This window comes from Podarcis vaucheri, assembly GCF_965113315.1.
Source record: "Podarcis vaucheri genome assembly, chromosome: 5".
Lineage (NCBI taxonomy): Eukaryota > Metazoa > Chordata > Lepidosauria > Squamata > Lacertidae > Podarcis > Podarcis vaucheri.
The window spans coordinates 39004981-39016926 of NC_138763.1; the positions used below are offsets into that span (position 1 = coordinate 39004981).

At 43.5% G+C, this 11946-nt stretch overlaps 1 long non-coding RNA gene across 1 annotated transcript; it reads left to right on the plus strand.

Annotated features, from left to right (window-relative positions):
* Window positions 1-388: 388 nt before the first annotated feature.
* On the plus strand, window positions 389-11288 carry LOC309533694. The gene is made up of 3 exons (XR_014220412.1): window positions 389-433; window positions 9699-9748; window positions 11064-11288. It is a non-coding gene; the product is annotated as an uncharacterized lncRNA (long non-coding RNA).
* The last annotated feature ends 658 nt before the right edge of the window (window positions 11289-11946 follow it).

The following is an 11946-nucleotide window of genomic DNA, read 5'->3' on the forward strand; positions in this document are numbered from 1 at the left end:
TGGTGTGGGGGGCACCAGTAAGAGCACAGAGAGAGTGATTTTTAACATGATCTCACTGGAAGTATGTCACACCTTTCAGTAAAGGCTCAGCTTTCCCCAAACTGTAAACCATGATTTCACTGAAAGATTAAAAGCGTGGAATAGGGTTGTGAATCCTGCCCGCTGGGGACTCAGTTACTTCAGGGGGAAGATAAAAGAAGCTGGGGAATGGGGGAGCCAGAGGGAGAGGTGAGAATGGGTAGGTGTGGTTGCAGATCAGGGATCAGGAAACGTTGTCAGCCTGAGGGCAACATTTCTGTCCCCGCAACCTTTAGGGGGTCACATGGCAGTAGTGGGCAGAGACAGATGCTAAAGAGCACTGAATATAAATTCTACCTTTGCACCATAGGAGAATCGCTACACCAGCCCACCAGCCCCTCTGCCCTCCATCCTGGTAAGCAAGGGATATGCATTATTAGAGCTAAAGGACACATTCCAGCCAGGCAAAACCATTCAGGGGGGTGGAGCAAGGCCAGTGACATGACATGAAAAATGGCTTGACAGGGAGGCCATATTAGGAGGTCAGGAGTGAGCTACACCTGGTGTACAAGATAGTGGAGTGAGAGGAAGAAGTGGCATAAGAGGAATGTGATGGTTCCTGGGTGGTTCTGAAGGCACTGTAGATGCAGGACAGGCATGATTTCTTAATAATGTTTTTTGAGTTATTGAAAAACCGTTTCCAAGACCATTAGGGAAGTATGACTGGTGGCCTTTAAACAACTGCTACATATTCTCCCCATTTAACAGCAGTCTTGACCCCAAGGGATGACATTGTTGTTGGGTTTTTTTTTTTAAAAAAACCAACAACAATCCCATTCTTCAGTTTAAAGAAAAGTAGTACCACCCTTGCAGTGGGGTTAAGGGTTAGGGGAAATTTGTGTGCATGTTCGATTAACACAGGATCAGAAGTACCCAGGAGAAGCTTTCTCCTCCTTGCCAACATCCTTCTTATCTTACCTACCATGAGCTTCCTTCCCTGTAGCTGGAGGCACTGAAGCCAGCTGCTACTTCCAGTTCTCCCTCCCGGAGTTGGCTGCTGTCTCATTTACCCAATGCAAATCAAGCCTCTCTTTTCCTGTAAGCCAGCTCAATCCTCTCACTGATCCTTGCTGTGCTCTGGCAGGCAGGCAAGAATCCCACAGCTACAGTTTTCCTTCTTTGTAGGTTGTCAATAATCAGATTTCTAGGGTACCTCTCAAAGTTGTTGCTAGGATCAACAAAAGAAGGAAGACAGTCCTTGAAACCGAAAAGTGTCACTTTAATTAGGTACTTTCTGTTGTTGTTGGTTTCAAGCTGCTTTTGCTATTTAAAGTGTGAGACCAGTGAGTCCTCGTCTAACCATTCATTGTGGCAATTCTGCTTGGTAGGCCACAATGATAGAAACAGGCATTTCTTTTCATACTCTGCTTTAATGGGTGGTTTGTGGTTGGTAAACACTCTGGATCCATTGTGCTGGGGAAAACTGACATCTGGAAGAGACCCGAGATCAGCCTTTGCCAACTTGGTGTCCTCTGTATGTTTTGGACTACAACTTCTCTCAGCCAGTCTGGTTGGTGAAAATTGTCCTAGAGAGCATAATTCCTAATTATCATGGATCAACATGATTCTAGATTTGTGAGCAGGAAAGATTCCTTGTGCTGTAAGATATCAACGGCCTGCAAAAGCCATACGTAGAACATATCACTACAGACGTAAGCATTTCTAAAGCATTTCTATTCTACCAAATAGGCTTGTGTAGTCTCCAGATTCATTCATTGACCCGAACCATCAACTGGATCATCTAACTCCAAAAGGTTAGTGAGAATGAGGCAGAAATTACCCTTGCAGAAGCCATGCTGGCTTTGCTTCAGCAAGACTTGCTCTTCCATATGCTTTGTATTTCTTTCTTTAACAATGCTTTCCAACAGCTCTTCTGGTACAGTCCTTAAGCTAAAGGGACTGTAATTTAGAGGATCTCCCTGATCCCTTTTTAAAAACTTGATGTTACATAAGGCCACTTTCCAGTCCTCTGGTACAGAGGCCGCGCTTAGGCTTGCTACATATTTTTGTTAGAAGACCAGCCATTTCCATTTGAGTTCTTTAAGCACTCTCAAGTGGACGCCATCCAGACGTGGTAATTTGTCAGTTTTTCATTTGTTAGCCAGTAGTAGCTATAAGCTACGTGGGGAATGGTATCAGAAAAGGCTGACACAGCTGCAGGCATAGCCTAATTTGTGCTTTCCTTCTTTACATCCTCAGAAGAATTCAGAGCTGTAGACTTTTAGCATTCTGACCCCCGAAAAGGCTCCCTGATGAGCCAGCAAGGACATTTTGCTACCATAGGGAGAAGCCAAGCACTTCCTGCTCCACAGGGCCACGAACATTTCTGTGGCTGCAAATCTTGAAACATCTTTCTACATAATATGTTTTTAATATACTGTATACAACACCTCTTTTTTATTTTACAAAAAGTCATAAGTACTTAAGAAGGTGCCTCCTAAACTAAACCAAAGGTTCATTGAGATCAGGGATGAGGAACCTGCGGCCCTCAAGATGTTGTTAGATGCAACCCTGCTCAGCTTCAGTCAACATGGCCAATGGGCAGGGAATATATGAACTTGGAAGCTGCTTTATAATGAGGCATGGCCCATCTCATTTAGTATTGTCTACACTGGCTGGCAGCAGTTCTCCAGAGTTTCAGGCAGGGGTCTCTCCAAGCCCTAGCTGAAGATGCTGGGGACTGAACCTGAGAATTTTAGCATACCAATCATGCTACTAGGCCACAGCCTTTCCTTGATCCTGCGAGTTGTAGTAAAAAACATCTGGAGGGTCAAACCACTGATCCAGGCTGTCATCCTGTTTACTATTGTGACCAATCAAGTACTTGAAGTATCCCTACAAAAAGGAAATGAAGGCAACAGCCTTCCCCTGTAACTGGTACCCAGTGGCATTTTATGTCTGCACTGGCAGGTTCTTCTTAGTGATCATGGCTAATAGCCTTTGATAGATAGATCCTTTGTGGATTACTCTAATTCCCTTTTAAAGCTGGTAACCATCACCAGGCTCATAGTGGTGAATTAATTCCATACATTAATTACATGTATGAATAAGAACGTTATTTGTCTGTCCTCAGCTTATTGCCCGTTAATGCCATTGGTTGACCCCTAGTTTATGTTATGAAAAAGAAAAGAGGGGAAGGAAACATTATATTCACTTTCTACACACCATGTGTCATTTTATAAAACCCTATGGCATCCTTCCCCCTAGTACTCATTTGGCTGAATGAAAATGCTCCAAACACTTCAGCCTATGCCCTCATTAAAAAGAAGGGCAGCCAGGACTGCAGCAGAACCTATGAGGAGAGTGGCCATGTGTCCTACTTGAAGAGCTGGTCAGAGGAGACACCTCTGTTTGAAGGAGTCCTCGATTTGAAGGGTGGTCCAGTCCATGTCTGGTTTAACATTAAAGAACTATAAGTTGCCCACAGGCCATTAGCCACCTGGACAGTAGCAGGCACAAAGCTCACCAGGTTGTAATATTCTCCACAATGGTGAGATGTATTGCAGTTCTATTAAAACTGTAGTCATTATTTATCAGTTTACATGTATGCATACAAACTAGAATATGCAGATTTTACTCAATCTATGACCTCTTTTGTCCTCTTTTTTTGATTATGCATTTCCTATTTTTGGCGATGTGGCCATCCCACCCTGGGCAGCAAGCATGAGAGCATTAAACAAGGGCAAAAGGCTGTGCTGTTTGCTGCCTCTGTAAGCAGAAATCCTTGGTGTCAAGTGGGAGGCAGAGGGAGGAGAGACATTTGCTTGTCTGGAAACTATTAGTTAAAAATCATGGCATTGATCAGTTCAGGGAATTCAAAAGTGGTGTGCAGAAACTGTCTACAACGTTTCCTTATTAAAATGCTGCTCCTTACCAATTTCTTGTGTGCTTTAATTGCATTATGGGTGAGGAAAGCCTGGGGCCTAATTTATGGATCTCAACCTGGAGCATCTGAAATGCTGATGATGGTGAATGCTGGAGGCATTCAAAACACATGAGGGAAGACAACAAACATCCCTCCAGGGCATTGTCTTTGGATTGTTTAATAAGAATGTGTATTTCTAAATCCTACCTCCACATCTGTGCTGAACTAGTTTCTATGCATTGGGTGCAGGGGTTTCCGGTTTCTGAAATCATTGTTCCCATACACAGATACTTCCACACTTATTCACATCTAATCTTACACTGAGAAGAATTGGTAACAGGACAAGAGATTCCACCTAACCATTCTCAGCCAGATTCCTGACGGGCTTCAAAACAGTGAACCATGTAACCACCAATTTTAACCAGTCATGATCCTGGGTTCAGAAAACACACCAAGCCACATCTTGCCCTCAGCAACCCACAGCACCTTGCCAACCACCTCACCCCCTAGATCACACCTACTACCCACTCCCCCAACTGATTCATTAGACCTTCCCCTTTCCACCTCATACCAGTACTGCAGCCAAAGAGTTGACCTAGCAGGAGGAGCACCACAAGAAGTAGGCCAGAAGTGGTGGCAAGCTAACCTGGGACTGCCACACCTTATCCAGGCCTACGTACTTTTCATCCCAAATGGTGGCAGTGGCAACAGATTACCAGGGTAACTGTCAATAGCTTCTGGCTGCCTTCTTCCTTCCTGTACTGCTCCTCCTATTGGGCTGACATATCCTGATCGGTGATGCTTGGAGGAGTGGATCCCAAGCAGACCAGAGGAGGAGGAGGGTGGCTAGCAGTATCAGCCAACCTGGGGATCTGGATCCTGGGGGCAGGGTTCCCAGGGCTGGCAAGTAGAGGAGCCTCTGATGCTTGCCTGGGCCACTCATGCACCACCCCCTAGCATGGTGTAGTCCACCTGTATGTGGCCAAACAAACTGCAGTGTGATGACACTCTTACATTTTTATTACATGTAGACATGATTTGCGTCAGCATGACTTGCAAATGCAACCATAGCTATTGTCTGTTAGTATGCACTTCACAACACAGGAGCTCTGATAAATCACCTAAAAGAATGGGGGATGTGGGAGGAGAGGGCAAAGGGACTTAGCCCTGATCTGTGTGTGATATGATAAAGGTATGTGTGAAGCAAAGTCATCCATTCCAGCCGTTGAATGTAATAATTTCAGCTTGCATAATCAGTTCATACCTGGTTAATTTTTTTGTGCCATCTCTATTCTAGCAATACTCCATCCCCTCTTCCCCTCAAACAGAAAATGGCACATAATGAGATCATAATTGATTTACTTTCTTGTCTCCTGGGGAAAATTCTAAAATCTGAATTATATTTTCCTTTTCCTTTGCTAAATCCTTATATGTATGCCACAGCAAAGACTATTAATGGTGGGACTAATATTTTAAGCTTTTTCATTAAATGACTTAAATTATGGGCATTTTAATAGTAGAATTAGATGTTGTGAGATACAGAAAGCTGTTGCTGCTCCACATCTCTCTTTACCTCCCTCCCCCCATTCTTGGCAAGGGCTCATGCAAGCTTCACCTGTAGAAATGTCCACTTCTTCACACCATGAAGGTGTATGGTGGGATGGATCGATGAAGCCCCCTCCCAAAGCTGATGTTGCTACTGCTTACCTGGGCAGGACTGGGGTGGAACAGCACTGGTAGATAAATGGGAGTGCTTATTTCTTTATGCACACAATATATTTTTCTCCTGTATTTTTATGAGACCATATTCAAAGTGTGTAATACAATGACTATATCATACTCTTCTTTACCCCATAGGCTCCAGCTAGCATATAAAAATTTCATATATATATATATATATATATATATATATATATATCCCGCCCACCCCAGCCAAAGCCGGGCTCAGAGCAGCTAACAACAATAAAAGTAACACAGTTTACATAAAATCACAATCAATTAATTGAAATGCATTCTAAAATCAATTCCTTCTAAGATGAATTCAAAATCAGTGTCCAGCTTTATCTCTAAAAGACGTAAAGTTCAAGCATTCAATTTGGGATGGTTTGAAGAAAGTAGTGAGGACAAGCTTTATATATAATAAATTATGCCCAGTCTCTAACATTTCATGTTGCTTTTCTCCCCCTTATCCGGAAATAAGGCTGTCAGTCACACAATACATTGTTATATGCCCGTTCAGTTCCCTCTCTCAATTCTGAGGCTGCAAATACTCGACTAAATGTATATAAACAGAATAATTTTTAAATGCACCTATGAAAAACACCAGCAATATAAGAACTCTCTCCTTTCCTACACTTTCAAAAACGCAAGTATTGTTCTTTAATATAAGAGCGAGGGTCCCAGTCCAGCTGATAAAATAGACAGTGATGGCAACATGTTGCCTCACCTGGGGCCCAGTCCCAGCTGGTGAAGCCTCAAAAGATGGAGATGCTATAGTTTAGCTCATTTGCTTCTTCCAGAGAGTGAAATGTCTCCCCTTTCATTGTAGGTAGCTTTCCCTAGGCCAGTGGTGGAGAACCTGTGGCCTTCACTATGATATTTGGGCTCCAACGTCCATTAGTCCCAGCCAGCATGGCCAATGTCAGGGATGCTGCTTCAGGCTATCAACACCTAGACGGACCACAGGTGTTTCATCCCTGCCTTAGCATTTCAGCTACTTGGCATTTTTTAGGTAAGGGATTATAATGTGTGCAGTCACAGCCATAGCCACAATATTCCCTCTTTCACAAGCAGCAAAGCTTTAGAAATACAGTTTCTACCATCCAGAAATATAGCGTTATACATGGCTGGAAGTATGTGAAGGCACTGCACCCTACAGTGTTTTCTGTGTCTTTTAAAGTATTTGGGCAGATGTCAGAAGCCTCCTAGTGGTGCTGAGTTTTTGTTTGGTAGTCTGCATGCATTTTCAAGGCACCGAGGTGCTTTGCCAAGGTGCCACCTGGGTCAGTCTGTTGGCTGCCTGCTTTGTTTGCCTCCCAGATGCTGTAGAAAGTACTGAGCCTTGGTTAGAAGCGCCGAGTTGGCAATTTTTGATATTGCTGTTAACATAATCAGCTTTTGCTTCTGCAGCAATTAGCATATTATTACCCATAATGTTTTGCATGGCAATTTTGTTGTAAACATTTGTACTAATTCACCATAACCTAATTATTTTTACGATGCATAATTATGGAATATTTTCCAAGAAGGAATGGTTCTATTTTCTAGCGTGTAATTCTTTTGGAGGAAAATCGGGTCATTCTAGTACTGTCCCCAACCCCACTTCTTTCTTTCCAAATCAGTTTCATTTGGTTATGAGCACACTTTGCAAAGTTTCCCTGAATCTCCTGAGCTGCTGAAAAATGGATCCGTCTTGTATGGAAGTTTGTGCAGTATCTTGGGAGAGCAGACTGAACCAATGTGGTCCAATCGATCAGGTGTTAGATTCATAGTACCTCAAGATCTGGGATCAAATTCCTACTAGGTCAGCCTTGCATTTTGCTGTTCAGTTACTTGCCTGGGATGCTAACACTTTCTGGGAATGTAGTTTGCCAGAGTGATTGATAAACCTCAGCAGGGATGGGGGTTACCTGTGGCCCTCCACAGGTTGTTGGCCTACAACTGCTCTTATATAAAAACATAGGATACTTCCTGATACAGAGTCATACCAGTGCTCTATCTAGCTCAGTACTGCATATACTGACTGACAATCACTCTCCAGGGTTTCAGGCAGTGGTCGTTCCAAGCCCTGCTTTGAGATTGAATCTGAAGTCTTCTGTATGCAAAGCAGATAGGCTACCACTAATCTGTGGTCCTTTGACCTGAGCTACAACCCTTCTCCATTGATCATGCTGGCAGGGGTTGGTGTGAGTAGGAATCCAACAACATCTGGAGAGCCGAAGGTCCCTCATCCCTGACCTGCAGGGAGACAGGTGGGCAAAAATTGTGTGGATACCTTTATCTGCAAGGTCATACTAAGCTCACTGGTGCTCTTGAACAAGTCACTACCAGAATCAAATCTCAATACTAGGAATGAGGAAACCTACCTCACAAAGCTATTGTGAGGGCAGTGTGGGGCAAACATCCTAAACAAACAAGCAACTGAGGGGTGCCACCTTTTAGGGCTACATTCATGGCTATGTCTTCTTACTTCCTCTGCCATTATGTATGACTGTGCTCCAAAGGACTTCATGAATGGAAGATGCAATCATACATTTAATTCCATGTCTAGTTTGCCATGTATGCGAATGTTACACAAGGGTACCACTTAAAGTGGCAGTTCCTAAAGTCACAGCTGATGTCACTAGCAGTTCTGCCTGTCTTGATAAAGAGCAGTTCATCCCCGAAAACACTCTTCTCTCAGAACAGATCCAGGAGCAGAGCTCATGATAATACTGAGGCCAGGACAGTTCCTCCCTCTGACAGCTGAAGTGATGGCTCTTTCAAATGAATCCATAGCAGAGCAATAAATAAAATGCAGATTGAAACTGCAATGTTTTCAATGTTGTTGTTGTTTTTTTTTTAAAAAAAAGGACAGGGCCACATGGATTTCCTTATGGAGTGCATTTCATAAATCCAGAACTACCAAGACCTGTCAGTCTGACATTTTTCAGTGATGGGTCAGAAAGCCAGGTATAAGATAATGATCTTAATGCATCAACAGATTTTACAGGTGCAGCCATTTAGAGATGAGGCAGGTGAGGCCGCTGCTTCAAGCAGCAGAAGACCCCTAGGTGGCACACCTGTGGGTAACCTGCCTGCACCACCACCTCCATCAGCACCAGAGAAGCACTGCCACCATCAATGCTGATATTGGGCAAGATCTCAGCCATTTTGTGCAAGATCTTGCCCAAAATCAATGCTAATGGCAGTGCCACTTCTCCACCAGTAGCGGATGGGACAGGGTGTGTGGTGATGGCAGAGCAGGCATTGGTGGCAGGAGCAGGTAGGTGGTGGCAAGACCAGTGACAGCAGTAGAGCAAAACAGCACTTCCTGTTTCACTTTAAGCGATGAAACACTGCACAGCACCCCTGCAAGCAGTCCTACAGATAGCCAAGTTTCAAAACATTTATGGCTTGAAATGTGAAAAACAGTACTTTAAATTCAGTCTGGGAACAAGTAGACCATTAGTTTAACTGGTAGTTAAACCCATTGTTGTAATATGTTCTGCTCGCTTGGCTTCCAACAGAAAATCTTCATGGCATTCAGGATGCACCCAAATACGCCGTTCTCCACCTATACCTGCTTCCTGTCTGTGGACATGAACCTTTCTCCTAAAGAGGGAAATGGCCGGAGTCTCATGGGCACTAAAAGTGCCCAGTCACGCCCGCCGGTGATTCAGAGGAAGGAAAAGAAATGAATTGTAGTAACCTTTACAACAATAAAACCCCACAGTGTTTCTGGCCAGGTGTGCAAAGAGGAAATCCCTCTCTAGGTGATCAACTTACACACTGAAGCATGAAGTTTGATTAGCCCTGTAACGTTTTATAAGCTTGCATAGCTGCAAATGTTATTAATGCTCATAAAGTTTACCCAAGCCTTTAAAATCCTATTGGGCCAATTCAGGTCTCGTTGGATTCCTGGGGCAATGCATTCCAGGGGTGATACAATGCCATGGAAAGTCATTATTTCTGTTTAATTCGTCTAAGGTGGATGCTGCTTCTTTTCAGAGAGTTTCCTTTGTTTTTGTGTTTCCATTGTCTATGCATGTGGAAGGGAGTGTAAAACAAAATGACTGTTTTACTGTAGCTTGGATCACAAAAAGTGTAAGTCAAGTGCCCCTGTTTTTCCAGAGGTTCTAGATCTTTCGCCTCAGCTTGTGAGAGCCACTTCACATGTTTTGAGGCAGGGAAATAGATATATTTTTTCTCCTGTAAGGGTACGTGCTGCAGGGAAACACCAGCAATTGTGATCCCTCTACATAGGGTAGTCTCAATATATTTTGCTGCCTGAAGTGAAGAATAAGAGGTTGCCTCCAGCTCCATGTCATGTTAAGAAGCCAACCATAACTGAAAGAAACAGACTAGTGTACTGGTGCAAAGCTACATGGCATAGAATTATAGAATCAAAGAGTTGGAAGGGACCACAAGGTTCATTTAGTCCAACCCCCTTCCTTGCAGGAATCTTTTTTTTACCCAACATGGGTTTCCTGAGATTGAGTCTCTTGATCTACCAACTGATCAGCTCTGCCCTCCAGCAGCTCACTGCCTCTCCCCATCTCCCACCACCTGCTGCCTGAGGCAACTGTCTCACTCTGCCTAATGGTAGGCCTGGCCTGCCACTCTGCTACAGCATCCACATGCATCAAATGTACATCAGTGTCATATGGTTCACTGAGGAAATGGAAGGTTTTATTACATAGTCCTTCAAGGCAGGAGCACAGGCTGGCATACAACATAAAATATGCAATATTGAACTTAATATAAATATATACACCAATTCATATCAGTTATATGTTTAGGGAGGCCTTCTGAAAATACATATTTTTGTGCCCAGATTTTTCCTGACCTCTAAGATTAGACCTTTAAAATTTGTATCTTTCTAGCATGTTCCCATTTTGTGTTCTCATTTTGTACTTTTCTGTTGTGAACCACCCTCTGATCTTTGGATGAAAGACAGTATACAAATTTAATTAATAAATAGTTCTGCCACAGTATTTTACTGTTTTTGTTTATATTGTTTGCTTAATGACTTTATACTTTGTTCCATGTTTTTATTGCATGCTGTACACCTCTTAGATATATTTTCATGTTGAACATTCTAGAAATATTCTAAATAAACCAATAAACAAAACAGCCACAAAGCTGTGTTAAACACAAATCAGCAACAGCATGTTGTGGTGAATATTTGGAAGGGACAGCAAAAACAATGGGAATGAGATGGATGCTTGTTTGCCACTGCGAGAGTGATCTCCAATTCAAATTCCGAGTTGTCATCTAAGATGGCAGTCACCCCAACAGCCAAAGGAAACAACTAGGGGAGCTTTAGAATCAAATTGGCATTGAAATGTTGGTTCCTGCGTCATCTTGGGCCTGCTCAGCAGCTGGTTGCCTTGACTCGTTTTTGTTTTTGTTTTTACAGTTGCAGCATGGATACAAATCTAAACCTTTGCTGATATGCCGTAAGCTCTCGAGAGACACCTTCTTTTCCTGGTGATAAGACTCAAGCCTGAGGGTGTGGAAGCTGAATTGGGCAAGTGGGGCTCTGTTGCATTGATTCCATGTATCCTTGGAATCCTTGTATTAGCATGAATTAATAGCCCCTTGTGCACAACGAAGAGGAAGAAAGCATGCCAGAGTTAATAATGAAGCCAGCCATTGAGTTAACAGCAGGCAGAGAGGTGACTGGAGCTGTCTCCAGCAGCTGCCTCACAGCCTTTCCTGCTGCTGCAGCCTTGTAAAATGAGAATTTCACATGGCACAGCTTTGTGCTCTGAGCTGTGAAGGCTCCTGATTCCAGAGCCTGCTATGTAGTCCTGTGGGGGTGCTCCAGTTTATGAAAATAGCCACCTGCCGTGCCCTAGATTACTAAACCTAATGCTGAGTGTTGGAGTCTATATTTCACTTAGCATCCCCTCTCATCTTGGCTAAGCTGCCAAACTCTTGCAATGTCCCACATGGCATCTCATATGCCTGTAAGAGCCAGAGAGCTGGATTCATGAAAGGGAGGCAGCTTTACCTTCTGAATGACAATGCCGGTGAGATGGTCCAATTTTCTCTCTGTTTGTTTTGGAATAGCTGCAAACAGTTCGAGTGACAAGTGGAGAATAGGAACAGGAGGGAGCACAATGTTATCACTGAGTGTGCAGTTGATAAAACCTCCAGTCCCATAGCCCTTACTTACAACCAAAGGCCATACATTCTGAAAGCTCTGTATTTGTAATCAAGTACCATGAGCTGATTTGTTTCTGAGGGGCATGTCTGGGTTTGTTGGATCAGGCTGAAGGCCCATCTAGTCCAGGGAG